The 20,862-nt window shown below is 36.8% G+C and overlaps 1 long non-coding RNA gene across 1 annotated transcript; it reads left to right on the top strand.

Annotated features, from left to right (window-relative positions):
* The first annotated feature begins 17,478 nt into the window (after positions 1 to 17,478).
* LOC113326553 lies at positions 17,479 to 18,055 on the top strand. The gene is made up of 2 exons (XR_003348385.1): positions 17,479 to 17,691; positions 17,806 to 18,055. It is a non-coding gene; the product is annotated as an uncharacterized LOC113326553 (long non-coding RNA).
* Positions 18,056 to 20,862: the final 2,807 nt, after the last annotated feature.

Genomic DNA, 20,862 nt, shown 5'->3' on the forward strand with positions numbered 1-20,862 from the left:
CCCCCACTGCATATGCAATGTCTGGTCTGGTACAACCAGTTGCATAACGAAGACTACCAATTATACTAGCATATTCAGATTGTCTAACGCTATCACCAATATTCTTAAGCAGTTTAACACTAGAATCAAAGGAGTACTCACAGGTTTACAATAAAAATAGTTGTACTTCTTTAAAATCATTTCAATATAATGAGACTGATCCAAAGAAATACGATCATTAGTTCTAGTAATTTTAATTCCCAGAATTACACTAGCTTCACCAAAATCTTTCATTTCAAAGTTAGACTTAAGCATATTCTTAGTTTCTTCAACCACAAACAAGTTTGAACCAAAAATCAACAAATCATCCACTACAAAAAAATCATGATGCATGCATTATTTTCAAACTTATAGTATATGCATTTGTCACTTTCATTAAATCTGAAACCATGTGAAATCATCAAATTATTAAATTTTTCATGCCATTGCTTAGGAGCTTGTTTCAGACCATACATTGACTTATCTAACTTACACACTTTATGTTTTTGTCCAGGAACAACAAAACTTTAAGGTTGTTCCATGTAAATTTCTTCTTCTAATTCACCATTCAAAAAAGTTGTTTGAACATCCATTTGATGAACAACAAGATTATGCACAGCAGCAGCAACAACAGTAATCAAAACACGAATAAAAGTCAATCTTGTAACAGGGGAATAAGTATCAAAGAAATCTACATCTTCTTTTTGTCTAAATCCTTTAACTACCAACCTAGCTTTGTGTTTGTCTACTGAACCATCAGGGTTCAACTTCCTTTTAAGTTTCCATTTACAACATATTGCTTTGTAACCAGGGGGTAAATCTGCTAGGTGCCAAGTTCCGTTAAGATTATGGGAGTCCATTTCATTATCTATGACTTCTTGCCAAAAACCGGATTCAGGTGAATCAAGTACCTCTTGAAGACTAGAAGGGTCTTCCTCTAGGGTATAAACTTCAAATTCAGAACCATAGTGTGTCACAATCCTAGCCCCATTGCTTCGCCTAGGTTGAATTTTAGCGTCTCTACTTTCTGCAGTTCTAGGTTCTTCTATTCTAAGTTCAGAACTTGTACTAGGTAGAGAACCCCCACTATTTCTAGATTTAAAAGGAAATCTAGCTTCAAAGAAATCAGCATCAATAGATTCAATAATAACATTATTATTAAGATCAAAAAATCTATAAGCTTTACTGTTTTGAGCATACGAAACAAAAACACATTCATAAGCTTTACTATCTAGCTTTGATCTTTTGGGATCGGGAATACGAACATAAGCCAAACAACCCCATACTTTAAATAAGATACGTTTGGTTTTCTGTTTTTCCATATTTCATACGGTGAAATTTTATTTTTTTAAATTGGTAACACGATTCAAGAAATAACAACACAGTCAACAAAAATTTTCCCCACCAATGAGGGGTAGCACCAGAACTCAACAAACATGCAGTCACAAGAGTAGTAAAAGTACGATTCTTTCTTTCAGCTTTTCCATTCATTTCAGGGTTATAAGGAGCAGTTTTTTCATGTATAATTCCAGAAGATTTATAAATTTCAATGAATGGTTTAGAATCATATTCAGTTCCCCTATCACTACGGAATCTCTTAATTTTCATACCAAATTGATTTTCAACTTCAGTAATAAAAACCTTAAATTTTTCAATAGCTTCATTCTTATGTCTTAGCAAGTAAACATATGTATTAATTAGAATAATTATCAATAAAAGTCATGACATATCTTTTTCCATTTCTAGTTAAAATACCTTCATATTCACACAAATCAGAATGCACTAACTCTAAAGGCTCACATTCTCTAACAACAGATTTATGGGAACTCTTGGTTATTTTTGCTTGACTACAAGATTCATACTTTTCAAAGTCATGCATGGATGGTTTTGGAATAAAACCTTGTTTGCTCATGGTATCTACTGATCTACTGTTCACATGACAAAGTCGAGCATGCCAAACATTAAAAGTACATACCATATAAGAAGAAGATGCAATTTTATTCATTTCAACATTAAGCTTAAACATTCCATCTGCAGCCTAACCTTTTCCTACAAACACTCTGTTTTTAGTAATTGTGTAAACATCAGATCTAATAGTTTGATACAACCCATCCTTGTTGAGAAGATAGCCGGAAACAAGATTCTTTCTCATTTATGGAGTGTGGAGGACATCTTTCAACATAATTGTCTTCCCAGAAGTAAACTTCAGTTCTACCGTAACAGAACCTTTCACAATAGTGGTATGGGAGTCCCCCAGTAACACTTTCTTATCCTTGATTTCTGCATAGCTCTTAAATAGGGACCTGTCAAAATAACAATGGCGCGAAGCACCACTGTCTATCCACCACCCATCGGTTCCATCAACCATGTGAATCTCTGGATCAGAAACCATGGCAATTATAACGCTTTCAGCAGCATTAACTTGTGTGTTATTCTTTCCTTTGTTATTCTTGGAATCCCTAGCCATGTGGTTTGGTTTGTCGTAGGCATAACAAAGGAACTCAGAATCAGAATTCTGAAATTTCCTTGATGGGTGTGGGTTCTTGTTTTGATTAGGTTTTCCTTTCCTTTGATTCTGGTCAGGGTTCATTGGTTTTTTCTTAGGTTTCAAACTCGGTTGAGTCTGATTCTTATTGTTGGAAACGATAAGAATCTCTTCCTTTATGTCTTGTTTCCGTGCTTCCTCTTCAACCCTGAGCTTAACAATCAAACTTTCAAGAGAAATTCCTTAGTTTTATGACGGAAAGCATTACGAAAATCTTTCCGAGATGGGGATAATTTATCAATCAGTACAGATACTTGAAATTGTTCATCAGTTTCCATACCTTCCGTCATAATTTCATGAGCTATTTTATGAAGTTCATGAGCCTGAGCAACGACTGATTTTTCATCCACCATTTGATATCTCAGGTAGCGGCTTACAACATATTTCTTCGATCCGGCTTCTTCAGTGTCATATTTTTTCTGTAAGGCATCCCACACATCTTTAGCAGTATCAAATGTGGAGAATATTCATATAGATCGTCAGACAAAACATTCAGAATATAGTTTTTGCAATCAAAGTCATTATCAATCCATTTGTCATAGGCTTTTTGTTTTTCTTCAGCAGTTTAGGTCACAACAGGTTCTTCAGTTGGTTGAGGAGTTTCACTTGTTGCGGCTAGAGTTGCTTTTTTCGCAGCTTCTTCATCTTGTGGATTAGCTGGTTTGATGGAGGTCACCATCATGTGCAACTTCATCAGTTTGAGGTAGAAAAACAACTTTAGCTTCCATCTTCTGAAACGAAGTTCTTCAAACTTGAACGGCTTGTTGATATCAGCAACGGTTTTCTTTTTAGATTCCATGGCAGAAAGATACGTCTTAAAATTGTTGGAACCGTTTCAAACCTGCAAAACAAAAGTTAAACAAAAAAACAAGATAACGGCTGAGTCATTACAAGGTCGGTCTCTTTAAGACGTTTCGTGCCTCTTCCTTGAGTTTTGTACAAGCCATTCGTTCTTCGTCACAACGCCCCAGGATAAAACATCCGAGATAAAAACTCTCTTCAATCCCTCACACACACAATGAGAGATTGATCACTTTCACTCTTTCTTATCTTGCTCAGAAAAACTAGTCTCTTGATTCTCTAAAAAAACAGTGGTATTGAAAACTTATTTTGCTTCTGCTTCCAAAACTAATTTTTATATCCCAAGCAATGAATAGGAATTAATTCAAAATAAATTGAATTTATTGCAAACATTACAAATTTCATAACAGTATAAAACGGGCAAATCAATCGTACTATAATTAGCACAATTATCAACGTAATTAAGGCAGTAAAACTGGGTTGAAAATTCTTTTCAAAATCAGCAAAAATAACTTTCCAAATTCAAGAGACCTCCCAAGACCCCCAAGGCCCCGCTCCCGGAATAATATATACATATTATTTATATATATATACCCAATCAGTAGGGGGGATATGTGCAAATTATATTTATTATTTCTTTTTATGTTCGCAAAAAATATGCAGATTTTTTTTCCCCTTTATATATTAATTTAGAAAATAGTCATAATATAGTAATTACTCGATTTCCAAATTGAATTTGAACTTATATAAAATTCCAAACACGGTAAGTTATGTTTTCCTTTTAAGTTTGTAATTGTTAAACCAGTCATATGTTGCCAAGTGTTGGAACAATTGCGGATTTTAAACCTGCAAAAAAAAAAGTTAAACACAAAAAGAAGATAACGGCTGAGTCACGACCAGGTCGCTCTCTTTAAGACGTTTCATGGCTCTGTCTTGAGTTTTGTTCAAGCAGTTCGCTCTTCGTCACAACACCCCCAGGATAAAACATCCGAGATAAAAACTCTCTTCGATCCCTCACGCACACAATGAGATATTGATCACTTTCACTCTTTCTTATCTTGCTCAGAAAAACTAGTCTCTTAATTCTGTAAAAAAAACAGTGGTATTGAAAACTTATTTTGCTTCTGCTTCTAAAACTGATTTTTACAGCCCAAGCAATGAATACGAATTAATGCAAAATAAATTGAATTTATTGCAAATATTATAAATTTCATAACAGTATAAAACGGGCAAATTAATCGTACCATAATTAGCACAATTATCAACGTAATTAAGGGAAGTAAAACTGGGTTGAAAATTCTTTTCAAAATCAGCAAAAATAACTTTCCAAATTCAAGAGACCTCCCAAGACCCCGCTTCCGGAATAATTAAATATATACACATTATTGATATATATATATACCCAATCAGTAGGGGGATTTGTTTTAGTCTTGAAAGTGGTAGTAAAAGTTTGTTGTTCGGACTTGTAAAGATTTAAAAATAAAAATATGTACACAATATTTGTCACAATGGGCGAGAGGTACTGGGACTAATGATTCGGCCAATTTTCATAACATAGGGCTCAATGATTTATTCTCAACAATAATCGCTCAAAACATAAATTATATGGACTCTTATTTTGCCAAAGTAGATTTTCAAAACATTGATTGTAAATCCTAAGCATGATGTATCAAAACACTTAAGCCAAGCACACATCATCAAATTAAATGACAACCAATTAATTCAAATCATATTTCAATTTTAAATTAATGCAAAAGTCTTAAAAAGAATTAATGAAATTACCCCAAGTATGAAGTTTGGCATCCTCCGTCGTTCCAGTGTTGGGTTTTAGCTCATCATAGTAAAAATGCTCTCAAAATAATTATTTATTGCTCAAAAAGTGGTTTACAAATGATGAAAAGGTGTAAAACAATTGAACAGAAAAATCGCAACAGAAATAACTGTTGCAAAGGCGTTGTTCAGCTGTTACAAGAAGAACGATAAATGATAACTGATGTTGTACGACGAACTACGACCCACGAGTGTGCGTCTTAGACACTGTTGATAAACGACTGCTGCTGCGAGTCCGTTCTTCGTGTTCTTCATCTTCATCAATGGCAGCAGCAGCAGCAGCAGAGAGAAATCATGGTTCTCGATTCTGCAGTGTTCCTTCTCTCCTCCCCAACTCTCGACTGCCCTTCTACTCGACCCAAGGAGTTAATTTATACCCAACAGCAGCATTTAATCCCTCGCAATAACTCCATATAATTCTCATTTACTCGGGAAAATATATTTTTTTTTATTTTCTTCACTGTCAGCCAAGATACGATCTTTTCCACCTCTTCTGCCTGCGCAAATGAGTTGTAATACTTCCATAAGCCACATACAAACTTTATAAGAGAAGATATCTTCCCCTGTTTGTCCACAAACTTTCCAAATTTAGCTCACAGTGCACCCGATAATATCTTCCCCTGTTTAACTTTGATTTCCTCCCACGGCTTACTTGGCCCATTTTGCTCGATCAAAATGCTTGTACTAACTCTGTCCTGTGAATTCAAGCCCAGCCCAATTGATTTCAGGTGTTGAATCTCGTAAAAACACGTCCAAAAATTCAACTCCAAATCATGCAGACGATAATTAAGTTTCCCGCCAATTTTGGAATTTGAATTTGGGAAGAAAACTGGCCTCCCCCTAATCCTGTACGGGTGTCCCTTTAGCAATTTGGGATGAAATAATAATTCTTGGGTGGAAATAGTAATTTTTCAAGGTTCCTCCGGGACAATTCAGGGACGTTTCCGGTGCATTTCTGGGGTGCCTTTAGTACTTTTCTCCGGGGTGTAAATCATCACTTTTTGAGCAACTCTTTCCACAGAAGGGTATTTTCTCCAAAAACACCTAAACAAACATAAAAACACCGTAATAAGAACAAATGGGTACTAACAAAATACACAAAAGAGATAAAAATAGACACATAAATGTGTCTATCAGGATTTGATCCTGAGACCTCACCCTCAAGGCTCAAAATGCTTAACCACTGGGCCAAGCTCGAATTGTTGATAAAATGCACAAAATAATTATTTTAAAACATATATCCCAACAATCCCCGTTTATAATTTTAAAATCATTGAGCAAGATCCGTATAGTTATGTGCATAAGCAAAGGTATCTTTCGATTTTGAACCTTTACATAGTATTAAATTCTCTGAACTCTGACATAGAGTGAACACATGTCTTTGAACTCTATGGAGAGAACAAATTAATTAACACACATACAACTATACTAAGAGTAAACTCCTAAGCGCCAGCACAATACGGCCTTGTGCTTATCCCAGTTTCAATGAATGTTCTAGAAAACTGCCCATTTTCTCATAGAAAGCGGCCACACTTTCTCATTCACATAGGTGAGTCTGTCAAAGGTACTCCTGTATCTTGGTACCCCACTATATATAGAGCTATATACTTCATTAAGAGTTAAAGAACTCAACCTTAACCCGCTTCAGGATATCATGCCATGGGAAAGATACATGATTCTATCTTCATATCATTTGTGAATCGTTATTCCCTTTGAACCTATTTATAGGTGGGTATCCATCACAAAATGACTCAATTTCTAGTGGGCAAAAGTCCCATGCCTTTAGAGGTATACAATACCTTTTCTCTAGCTAATCCTTTCGTCAAAGGATCAGCTAAGTTCTCTTCCGACCTAACATGATCCACACGTACATCACTAGTTTTGAGAAACTCTCTAATTGTGTTGTGCTTTCGACGCATTTGTCGATTCTTACCGTTATAAAATCAGTTATGTACTTTTGCAATAGCCGCGGTACTATCACAATGGATCATAATAGCTGGTATCGGTCTATCCCATACAGGAATTTGAGAAAGAAGGTTTCTCAACCATCCCGCTTCTTCATTAGCTGCTGCTAGTGCTATCAATTCATCGTAGATTGAGCCAGAATTGTCTGTTTCTTTGACTTCCAAGACACAACGCCATCAGAAATATTAAAAAAATATCCACCAATGGCCTTGGAGTCATCTGAAAGAGAGTTCCAATCAGCATCGCAGTATCCTTCAAGGACCGCAGGAAACCTCTTAGTGTAATCCTAGGTTAACGGTCTTTTTAAGATACCGCATAACCCTCTCAACTGCATTTCAGTGTTCCAAACGAGGACAACTCGTAAACCTGCATAAAACCCCCACTGCATATGCAATATCTGGTCTGGTACAATCAGTTGCATAACGAAGACTACCAATTATACTAGCATATTCAGATTGTCTAACGGTATCACCAATATTCTTAAACAGTTTAACCTAGAATCAAAAGGAGTACTCACAGGTTTACAATCAAAATAGTTGTACTTCTTTAAAATCATTTGAATATAATGAGGCTGATCTAAAGAAATACCATCATTAGTTCTAGTAATCTTAATTCCCAGAATTACACTAGCTTCACCAAAATCTTTCCTTTCAAAGTTAGATTTAAGCATATTCTTAGTTTCTTCAACCACAAACAAGTTTGAAACAAAAATCAACAAATCATCCACTACAAACAAATCATGATGCATGCATTGTTTTCAAACTTATAGTATATGCATTTGTCACTTTCATTAATTCTGAAACCATGTGAAATTATCAAATTATTAAATTTTTCATGCCATTGCTTAGGAGCTTGTTTCAGACCATACATTGACTTATCTAACTTACACACTTTATGTTCTTGGCCAGGAACAACAAAACTTTCAGGTTGTTCCATGTAAATTTCTTCTTTTAATTCACCATTCAAAAAAGTTGTTTTAACATCCATTTGATGAACAACAAGATTATGCACAACAGCAGCAGCAGCAATCAAAACACGAATAGAAGTCAATCTTGTAACAGGGGAATAAGTATCAAAGAAATCTACATCTTCTCTTTGTCTAAATTCTTTAACTACCAAATTAGCTTTGTGTTTGTCTACTGAACCATCAGGGTTCAACTTCCTTTTAAGTTCCCATTTACAACCTATTGCTTTGCAACCAGGGGGTAAATCTTCTAGGTGCCAAGTTCCGTTAAGATTATGGGAGTCCATTTCATTATCTATGACTTCTTGCCAAAAACCGGATTCAGGTGAATTAAGTACCTCTTGAAGACTAGAAGGGTCTTCCTATAGGGTATAAACTTCAAATTCAGAACCATAGTATGTCACAATCCTAGCCCTATTGCTACGCCTAGGTTGAATTTCAGCGTCTCTACTTTTTGCAGTTCTAGGTTCTTCTATTCTAAGTTCAGAACTTGTACTAGGTAGAGAACCCCCACTATTTCTAGATTTAAAAGGAAATCTACCTTCAAAGAAATCAGCATCAATAGATTCAATAATAACTTTATTATTAAGATCAAAAAATCTATAAGCTTTACTGGTTTGAGCATACCCAACAAAAACACATTCATAAGCTTTATTAGCTAGCTTTGATCTTTTGGGATCGAGAATACGAACATAAGCCAAACAACCCCATACTTTAAAATAAGATACATTTGGTTTTCTGTTTTTCCATAGTTCATACGGTGAAATTTTATTTTTTGAATTTGTAACACGATTCAAGACATAACAAACAGTCAAAAAAAACTTTCCCCACCAATGAGGGGTAGCACCAGAACTCAACAAACATGCACTCACAAGAGTAGTAAAAGTACGATTCTTTCTTTCAGCTTTTCCATTCATTTCAGGGTTATAAGGAGCAGCTTTTTTATGTATAATTCCAGAAAATTCATAAATTTCAGTGAATGGTTTAGAATCATATTCAGTTTCCCTATCACTACGAAATCTCTTAATTTTCCTACCAAATTGATTTTCAACTTCAGTAATAAAAACCTTAAATTTTTCAATAGCTTCATTCTTATGACTTAACAAGTAAACATATGTATTAATTAGAATAATCATCAATAAAAGTCATGACATATCTTTTCCATTTCTAGTTAAAATACCTTTATATTCACATAAATCAGAATGCACTAACTCTAAAGGCTCAGATTCTCTAACAACAGATTTATGGGAACTCTTGGTTATTTTTGCTTGACTACAAGATTCATACTTTTCAAAGTCATGCATGGATAGTTTTGGAATAAAACCTTGTTTGCTCATGGTATCTACTGATCTACTGTTCACATGACAAAGTATAGCATGCCAAACATTAAAAGTACACACCATATAAGAAGAAGATGCAATTTTATTCATTTCAACATTAATCTTAAACATTCCATTAGCAGCATAACCTTTTCCTACAAACACTTTGTTTTTAGTAATTGTGTAAACATCAGATCCAATAGTTTGATACAGCCCAGCCTTGTTGAGAAGATAGCCGGAAACAAGATTCTTTCTCATTTATGGAGTGTGGAGGACATCTTTCAGCATAATTGTCTTCCCAGAAGTAAACTTTAGTTCTACCTAACAGAACCTTTCACATTAGTGGTATGGGAGTCCCCCAGTAACACTTTCTTATCCTTGATTTCTGCATAGCTCTTAAATATGGACCTATCAAAACAACAATGGCGCGAAGCACCACTGTCTATCCACCACCCATCGGTTCCATCAACCATGTGAATCTCTGGATCAGAAACCATGGCAATTATAACGCTTTCAGCAGCATTAGCTTGTGCGTTATTCTTTCTTTTGTTATTCCTGCAATCCCTAGCCACGTGGTTTGGTTTGTCGTAGGCATAACAAAGGAACTCAGAATCAGAATTCTGAAATTTCCTTGATGGGTGTGGGCTCTTTTTTTAATTAGGTTTTCCTTTCCTTTGGTTCTGGTCAGGTTTCATCGGTTTTTTTCTTAGGTTTCAAACTCGGTTGAGTCTGATTCTTATTGTTGGAAACGAGAAGAATCTCTTCCTTTCTTTCTTGTTTCCGTGCTTCCTCTTCAACCCTGAGCTTAACAATCAAAATTTCAAGAAAAAGTTTCTTAGTTTTATGACGCAAAGCATTACGAAAATCTTTCCAAGATGGGAGTAATTTATCAATCAGTACAGATACTTGAAATTGTTCATCAGTTTTCATACCTTCCGTTATAATTTCATGAGCTATTTTCTGAAGTTCATGATCCTGAGAAACGATTGATTTTTCATCCACCATTTGATATATCAGGTAGCGGCTTACAACATATTTATTCGATCCGGCTTCTTCAGTGTCATATTTTTTCTGTAAGGCATCCCACACATCTTTAGCAGTATCAAATATGGAGTAATATTCATATAGATTGTCAGACAAAGCATTCAGAATATAGTTTTTGCAATCAAAGTCATTATCAATCCATTTGTCATAGGATTTTTGTTTTTCTTCAGAAGTTTGGGTCACAACAGGTTCTTCAGTTGGTTGAGGAGTTGCACTTGTTGTGATTGGTTTTTTCTTTTTTCGCAGCTTCTTCATCTTGTGGATTAGCTGATTTGATGGAGATCACCATCATGTGCAACTTCATCAGTTTGAGGTAGAAAAACAACTTTAGCTTCCATCTTCTGAAATGAAGTCCTTCAAACTTGAACGGCTTGTTGATATCAGCAACGATTTTCTTTTTAGATTCCATGGAAGAAAGATACGTCTTAAAATTGTTGGACAATTGCCGATTTCAAACCTGCAAAACAAAATTTAAACACAAAAGTAAGATAATGGTTGAGTCACGACCATGTCGTTCCCTTTAAGACGTTTCGTGGCTCTGCCTTGAGTTTTATGCAAGCAGTTCGTTCTTCGTCACAACGCCCCCAGGATAAAACAGCCGAGATAAAAACTCTCTTCAATCCCTCACGCACACAATGAGAGATTAATCACTTTCACTCTTTCTTATCTTGCTCATAAAAAACTAGTTTCTTGATTCTCTAAAAAAACAACGATCTTGTAAACTTATTTTGCATCTGCTTCCAAAACTGATTTTTATAGCCCAAGCAATGAATACGAATTAATGCAAAATAAATTGAATTTATTTCAAACATTATAAATTTCATAACAGTATAAAACGGGCAAATTAATCGTACCATAATTAGCACAATTATCAACGTAATTAAGGGCAGTAAAACTGGGTTGAAAATTCTTTTCAAAATCAGCAAAAATAACTTTCCAAATAAAAGAGACTTCCCAAGATCCCAAGGCCCCGCTCCCGGAATAATTAAATATATACATATTATTTATATATATATAACCAATCATTAGGGGGATTTGATCCTGAGACCTCACCCTCAAGGCCCAAAATGCTTAACCACTGGGCCAAGCTCGAATTCTTGATAAAATACATAAAAGAATTATTTTAAAACATATATTCCAACACCAAGTGTCCTTACCTAAATATTGTCACTTCATGAATTCCAAATTGAATTTGGTTTCTTTTTTCTATTCTTTTTAAACCAATCATACGTTGTCAAGTGTCCTCACCAAAATGTCCGTTTTATAAAACTCAATAAAGACTTATTTTGACCAATAGAAAGTGAGGATTTCCTTACCGTTTAACGTGTGAGCTTTATTTATCTAGGCCTTTAAGTCTTTAGATATGATAGCATCATCTATACAACACAGAGCCACCCAATTAGCTAAGTAATTGACTATCCATTGAGAATTCTTGGGAACAACCAATTGATGGTGGTGCACTTCAATAACAGTATGTGTATCGGAGGCTTAAATCAAAATCTACCAGGCACGAAGGCCTAAGCCAAATAACTGATAACAACATCACCATTTCCAGGAATTTAAACATACCAGTGATACTGTTGGTTTTGGTAAAACACGCCTTCCCTTCCTTAGAGGGATATTAGGCAATATATATTATTATGATTACGGTCAATCAATGAGAATATCCTGTGACCGGTAAATAAGGGAAAATATATTCTATTACACCCCCTTAGTGTGAGCGGGAGAGGAACAAACGTTAAGACTAGAACGAAAACTAAGAAAAAACTGACGTGGAAGACCCTTCGTGAAGATATCAGCATACTGATTTTATGAAGGGATGTGCAAGACGCGAATGTCACCAATACGAACTCTTTCACGAACGAAGTGGATATCAATCTCTACATGCTTAGTGCGTTGATGTTGAACCGGATCACCAGACATGTAGATAGCACTCACATTGTCACAATATACCATAGTAGCACGCCGTAATGGTATATGTAACTCAAGAAGTAGATTCCGTAGCCAGGTTGTTTTAGCCACCGCATTAGCGACACCTCTGTATTCTGCTTCGGCACTGGAACAGGACACAGTTGCTTGATGTTTTGAGGACCATGATACAAGATTGTCCCCAAGGAATATGCAGTAACCAGAGGTTGAGCGTCGTGAGTCAGGACAACCCTCCCAATCAGCATCAGAGTAGGTGGTTAGGGCAGAAATATTCGAAACCGATAGTGACAAACCGTGATCAATAGTGCCCTGAAGATATCAAATAATGTGCTTGATGGCTTGCATGTGAGGCTCCCGAGGATCGTGCATAAATAAACATACCTGCTGGACTGCATAAGAGATATCCGGTCGAGTGAAAGTAAGGTATTGTAGCGCCCCGGCCAGACTTTTGTATAAAGTAGGATCCGAAATTGCTGGACCAGAAGTAGCGCTCAGCTTAGAATGTGTGTCGACCGGAGTTGCTACTGGATTGCAGTTCGTCATGGATGCACGAGCAATAATATCCTTTGTATAGAGCGACTTGAGATAAAAACAACCCTGAGGAAGAACGAGTGGCAGTAATACCCAAGAAATGATGCAACGGGCCAAGATCAGTCATAGAAAATTCTCGCTTCATCAGGTCAATAAAACGGGATAGGAGAGCATCAGTAGAGGCAGTGAGTATGATATCATCAACATACAATAATAAGTATGTAGTATCCCGAACAGACCGGTAAATGAAAAGAGATGGATCATAAACACTACCCCGAAAACCACAACCTGTAATGAAAGTTGCAAACCTCTGAAACCACGCTCGAGGCGCCTGTTTGAGACCATAAAGGGATCGACGAAGACGACGAACATAATCAGGGCGAGTAGAGTCAACAAAACCTGGAGGTTGAAACATATAAACTGTCTCGGACAAGTCCCCATGAAGAAAGGCATTCTTGACATCCAACTGATGAATCGGCCAAGATCTGGATGTGGAAATGCTGAGAACGGTACGAACAGTGGTTGGCTTAACAACCGGACTAAAAATCTCAAAACAATCAACCCCAACCTGTTGCGACTTACCGTTGGCAACAAGACGGGCTTTGTGTCGCTGCAATGTACCATCTGCATTAAACTTGTGACGAAATAACCACATGGAGCGAATAATATGAGCACCAAGGGGTCGTGGTACTAGGTCCCAAGTGTGTGTTTTTAACATAGCAATGAACTCATCTAGCATGACCTTGGTCCAGTTGGGATCTCGAAGAGCATAAAGGTGAAATTTTGGCAGATTGGATATAAGTTGTGGTGTTTGCACATTAAGATTCAGTCGATGTGTGGGACGAAAGATGCCACGAGAGGCACGGGTGACAGGTCGAGAAGAGGTGACTGAAGTGTCAGGGACAGACGGAGTGGGGGAGGATGGTGTATCTGCCCGGGCAGGGCAGGCAGGGGTCGTGGTAGGGACAGACCCTGCTGGATCGCAGTTGTCAGAAACTGCAGGTCTGGAATCTGGGTGTGCAGTGGAGTGAAGTCGATCTGCTGTGGGGGAACGACGACGGGGAGGAGTATAGAGTTGCTGTGGAGCGGAATATGGTGGGGAAATGACGGGATTGTGCTGTGTAGCTGGTAGTTGCTGTACAGCGGAAATTTGTTGTGTAGAAGCGGCGGAAGATGGCTGGGAAGGAGGGAGGTTGGTCTGAGGGTTAGGAGCTGTTGAATAGAGAAGACGAATGGGAAGAAGAGGGAAAGTTGATGTGGAAGGAGTCTCTGGATTGTGGGATGCGATGGGAAGTTTTTCTTTGAAGGGAAAAACGTTTTCATCAAACGTCACATGTCGAGATAAGATGATCTTGTGAGTGGATATGTCAAGACAACGATAGCCACGATGAAGTGTTGGGAAACCAAGAAAAACACACCTAGTAGAACGAGGAGAAATCTTATGAGTAGTGGTGGCGGATAGGTTGGGATAGCAAAGACAACCAAAAATACGAATATGAGAGTACGTTGGTTGTCGTTGATAAAGAATTGAAACTGGAGAAGCGTAATCGAGGATTTTGGAAGGGAGTATGTTATGGAGGTAGACGGCCATATGAAGGGAGTCGGCCCAATAGGTGGGAGGGATCGAGGCATGAGACATAATCGTGCGAGTGATGTCATTGACACGACGAATCATTCGCTCGGCCTTGCCGTTTTGAGAGGAGGTATGAGGGCATGAAAAACGAAAAACTAACCCATTTTAGCGAGCAAAATCATGAAATGAGGAGTTTTCGAATTCACGACCCATGTCACATTGAAAAGATTTGATTTCCCGTTCAAACTGAGTTTTAACGAAAGAGCGAAATTCTAAGAACTTGGTATAAACTTGGGATTTTAATTTGAGAGGAAAGATCCATAGATAATTTGTGAAGTCATCTAGCAATATAAGATAGTAATTGAAACCAGTCTCAACATGCAATGGAGATGTCCATAAGTCGCTATGAATTATATCAAATGGGGTAAAAGTGACAGAGTTTGAATCAGAAAATGGCATAAGAATATGTTTACTAACTTGACAGGAATGACAAAGTTTAGTAGACTGATTTTTATTACATAGAATTGAAGAGTTTGCACGTAAATTATCTAAGATAGCTTTCCCTGGGTGGCCAAGACGGCTGTGCCAAACATCATAGGAGCACGTGACAAGGGATATAGGATGAGGCAAGAGCGAAGTTGAAGGTGGCACGACAGAAGGAGTAATAGGGTAAAGCTCCCCGGAACTATTACATCGAAGAAGAATCTTCCTCGAACTCAAATCCTTCACAGAAAAACCAGATGGGTCAAATTCAACAGACACATGATTATCAGTGGTGAATTTACGAACGGAAACCAAATTTTTGATAATGTTAGGAGCAACAAGAGTGTCTTTTAGATTTAGGGTGCGGGATGGAATGTCTATGAACTTGGTACCGGAAGCAGTGACTGGAATACTGTTACTATTGCCAACTAAGATGGAACGAACATTGCTAGTATTAAAAACAGTGTTTAGAGTACTGCGGTGAGATGCGATGTGGCACCCATATCCATATAAAAAGCGTCGTCAGGTGAGTGTAAACTCATGGAGCTGTACGCTTCGGCAATGTCACTGGGATGAAGGTATTCCGTGGATGGAGTGAGATATGCCTGTCCACGTCCAATGCTGGAAGGTCGACCACGTGACTGTCCATTGCGTCCACGGCCTCGGTAGGAGCCGTGACTGAAAGGTTGCTGCCATGCTGTTTCCGGAGGTGCTGTGGGATACGGACAAGGCGGCGTTGCCCACTGTGGTGTCCAGTGATTGCTGTAAGCTGGATTTGGTGCACGATACAGCTGGTAAAGATGCGGTGGAGTTGGCAGCAGTGGTGGAGCCGCAACTGAGGAGGACGATCGACTGCTACTGCGTTTGGCTGGGCCTGAGCGCTGTGAGCGCTGAGTTCCACGATCTGTGGTTGAAGCTGTAGCTGCAAGCACTGTAGGTGAAGAAGGACAGGTCTATTGAGAGCGGCGGATCTCTTCGGTTCGCAGCTGTGAGCGAGCGGCATCGAATGTAGGCTTAACTTGTTGGATAAAGGAGGCCACCGTGTTGTATTCTTCCGGAAGGCCGTTGACGAGTTGAATCACAAGTCGTTTATCATCCATGGGAAACTCAAGATCACGTAATCGATCGGATATGTATTTAAGTTTATCACAGTAATCATCAATACAAGTGCAATCAACAAACTTAAGGTTAACAAACTGACGTTCAAGAGTCGCAGCGCGGTTACCTTTGTTGTCTTGAAAAAGTTTCTTGAGATGATTCCAAATCTCTTGAGCAGTTTTGCCAGATTTTAGGACGGTGAGCATTAAATCCTTGGTCATGGTGGAGAACATCCATTGACGACAGAGAGCGTCAAGTTGAAGCACGGTGGGAGGGTCGACATCCGGTGGTGGTGCGGATCCATTGATGAGAAAAAGAAGGCGATGAGCCTGAAGATGGAGCTCGAACAGAAAAACCCAAAAAGAGTATTCATCCTGTTTGATATCTAGGAGAATAAGGATGAGGGTTTTAATGTTGTTGATAGTAAACGCCGGATGTAGTGTCTTTTTATCTCCTGCCATGGTTGTTGTTGTTGAAAAAGAAGAGAAAATGGAAGAGGAAGAAGAGGATCGTGTAGTTAGGGTGATACCATGTTGGTTTTGGTAAAACACGCCTTCCCTTTCTTAGAGGGATGTTAGGCAATATATTATTATGATTACGGTCAATCAATGAGAATATCTGTGACCGGTAAATAAGGGAAAATATATTCCATTAGATACCACAGATTCCTTTGAACATTCGGTTTCCTTTTTTCAAGTAAAGTATTAATACCCCATTCCAAACGTGAGCATTTACATGTTGATTCTGTAACTTCCTTGTCTGTGAATACGATAATGGATAATTGTGCCGGTTTCAATCCTTGATCAAGCCGCATAGTGTCCCACAGTCAATGTAGAATTTTTCTACATTTCTATGCAAAATGAGTGCAGTTTGTTACTCTGTTTGCAACATTCATTGGAAACAATTGCTACCGCAGCCCTGTCGGTCGTCGACAACAGTTAGCTAGTTAAACATGTAATATCCAAAAATGCATGTGGTCCAAAAGTCTGATTTAAGACTCTGGTAGGGCTAGTGCCCCATTCAACTGTATTAGATAATCATCTAGCCATTAACTTCCTAAAATATGAATAGATGCTAATGGGCAATACCACTTTGTTTGGGGGTGTTCCAATCCAATGGTAAAAGATGTTTTGTCTTAAATGAGTTTTGGTTCACCCCAAACAAAGTGCCACCCCTATTCAAAACAAGGTACGAGATATTTTGCTTTTTAGGTCGACAATCGACATAAGAATCGACTTTACAATGTGCCGCTATATTCTTCCATTATTGTATTTAACATGACGTGTTATTAGAAAATCAACAAACATTTCAACCGCAAAGCAATTATTAAAATCTATAAATAGCCATGCAATAAGAAGAGAGACTAAGATAACAAGAAAAGAAAACAATCTCTTCATCTTAATATAATCGTATTAAGCTTATAATATCCTTTCATTTCAAGAGTGTGAAGATGTTTCATAAGAAGACTCCGGCTGAATCAGCTAAGAGCACAGCTCACAAAGTTGTGGAACAAGTTGCCAATGCAGCTCACACTGTATCCAATGCTTCCCACCAGAAAAACAAAGGTCACCAGACTCACCACCATCAACAGGTAAATAAATTAGGGTCATGTTAACATTCAACAACTTAATGCAGTTTCTTATTGACTGATTTTGATTTGTTGGGAATGGAGTTATATAACTAATACGGTGTAAATATTGTGCAGACTGGAACAACGACAGTGAAAGATGCAGTGAAGACTGTGAAGAAAGCAGTGGGAATGAAGTGATTGCTAATCTAAACAATCCATCCATTTCCACCTACCAATAAGAAAGCAAAAATACATTGTTGTACTTTTCTCTCGGTATATCTTTCCTTCATCTCTCTATGAATTTGTGTTAAGTTTGCCAAGTATTTCATTTTGATTGTATATCTTATGTTATTGTAATATAAATGAAGAATGTTTAATTAGATCAGATCAATTGCTCTTGTAACTTCAGTTTTTTATTTTTTTTCACATTTTCATATCCAACTATTTCATAATCCGGATCTTAGATAACAACTGAGCTCATAATTCACAAACAAACGTGAAACAACCACAGTCGATTTGACTCTTGCAGATTATTCGAATTTAAAACACTATATTTTGGACTAACTAGTTATTTACGAATGTTCTTAAAGTTCCGTATAAAGTTCTTTGGGTTAATTATTTTCTATAGAAATTTTCATAAAAAATTCTTAATAAATTCTTAATTTGTTGTAGTCTTTTTTATAAGTCAATCATTATACGAAATCAATTATTTTTCTTTATTTTTGGGATCTTTAAATTATTTCACGAATTTATAATTTTATATACAATTTTTCATGAACAAAATTCATTGGGTATTAATTATTAGATGTATATTGCTGCGTATTTCCTAAAGGTATATATTTTGTTTGACGTTATGAAGTCTCTTGGAGATGTCTACCGGAGATGAAGAGGCATCTCTTATGGACATGAATCGTCCTATAAGTTGTGAAGATTGATGTTTTCCGATTCAAACACATAAAAAACTTATGGCTCTCTTTCTCTTATATAACATCAACATAACCTCCTAAAAAGTGTTTCTTGGTCGATCAAGGAAGTACAATCCTTGAATACGATTACGATTCATTGAATTCTGAAGGCATAATTTGTTGACCTGTTGTACTCGCGATACCCGAAATGGTCGAATTATTGTCTAAAAGAATAGAAAAATCCTTGAAGTCAGTGCTCCACCATTCTCTGTGTGTTTCTCATTCTCCGATTAACCTAGTTCTCTAAATATATACACCGATTTATTCTGTCCCGATTTGAGATAAGAAAAACGCACTAAACACGAGCTTACGTATTCCTCAGTTTTTCTGAATCCTGAATAATGGGCTGAATAGTTGTCCTAACTTACATTTCACCTGACCGGTTAATACGCTCATTTCCAAAACCGATATTTTTCACGCGCTGAATTGCTTACTAGATAAGCAAATCTAATAACAAAATATAATTTATTGTTGACAACATAAAGAAAAAACATCACTAATTAGGCGTCATGGGAAAAACCGTCAGGAAGAAGATTAAAGTTTTGGAGCCGACCTTCACTTGGATAAGGTGCGCTTCACAACCCTCGAAAATACTGAAAATCGTCACCTAAAACTCTTATTCATAAGCATATCTTTCGCAGAAAATATGGATGATACTTGGAAATTTCTCCAAAAAAAAAACTTTAGCTAAGAATATATTTTTGCTTTATTATTTTTTCTTACTTTCAATTTTATATGTTGCTTTTTAGTATAAGTATGATTTTTTCATTATCTTTCTTCTATCGTTAGAAAGAAAACACAATCGCAAAACACAACCCCTTCACAAGTTTGTGGCTTGGATTGTGATCCATAAGACTTATTTTCTAGACATGTTATTTTTTATGTTGAAACCTTACGACAGTTTGCAAAAGGTATTAGGTCTAGTCGGATCCCAATTATGTCGTTCGAAATTAGGATTCCAAAACTTTTAACTTTAAGTTGGGGGAACACTTTTTTTTTATCAACATTGTTACAATTATTCAAGTAAAATCATATAAGATTATAAACTCTATTTTTAGTTTCCAATCTTTGATCATGCTATATAATTTCCCACTATCAATTTAGAATTGATCTATTTTATTACAGGATGGTGTAGTTTGTAATGTTCATAAGAAATTATCAGGCACAGTTCTTTGTTTCGGTGACCTAAAGCAAATCTAAATTTGTTGGCCCTAATATTCTAAAACACCTGATTCTTTATTTGAAACATGAATTTGATGCAGTAAACATTGAGTTTTGTTTTTGTACGAAAAGACAAATCTTACCCAATCTTTTTTCTTCTAATTGTGTTAACGTTAGTAAAATAATAACTTTTGAAAACTCTAACACACCGCAAATAAAAAAATAGGTTTCCACAATAACAATCGAGTCTTAACTAGACATGTAAATTGTCTTCCAAGTATAAAGAAATCTACAAATAAAACCATTAACGATGAAAAAGTAGACATATAATTATTATTCTTTTCTTTCTTAAATGGGTTAAAAGCCCAAAGATTATATCATATTAAAGTTCAAACTTCAAACATATCCATTACCTACAAGTCCGGGTAGTAAGAAAAAAAACGAAAAAAATGAAAGCTCATCCACCCCGGTCAAGTTTCGAATTCAGGCTGCTAGATCTTGATCCAATCCGACAACTTTTTAACTTAGATCACCACAACTTTCTAACTTAGATCACCGATATCATCAACCCACGATGTTACCACTATCCCACTGTGATATAAAAATCATCATTACACGTAAATATGATAAATGTGTAATACAAAGATAATTAAATTCATGTGTTATTGTTAAGTGTCCCTACTTAAAATTGGGCGTTTGTGGAACCGCACTTCATCTGCTTCATAGCCATGGAAACAGTTGCTTCCCGGCCCGGCCCGGACCGGACGACAACAGCGAACTAAAAATATCCTGTGGTCCCAACTCCCAAACTTATCCAACTGTATTAGATATATTGTGTCATAACTCATATCTCTTACTAGGATATTATTTTATTTTTAGGTCGACAAAGTCACATGGATAGAAAACCATCCAACTGCATATAATGCGCCAACTACCCTTCTGTCTTTGATTTTTTGTTTTGTTTTTACCACGACGTGTAACAAGAAAATCAACACCCATTTCAACCACAAAGCAATCGACATGTGTTACCACAATAAAATCTATAAATACCCATACAAGAAGAGGG

This window comes from Papaver somniferum, unplaced genomic scaffold, assembly GCF_003573695.1.
Source record: "Papaver somniferum cultivar HN1 unplaced genomic scaffold, ASM357369v1 unplaced-scaffold_10, whole genome shotgun sequence".
Taxonomy (NCBI): domain Eukaryota; kingdom Viridiplantae; phylum Streptophyta; class Magnoliopsida; order Ranunculales; family Papaveraceae; genus Papaver; species Papaver somniferum.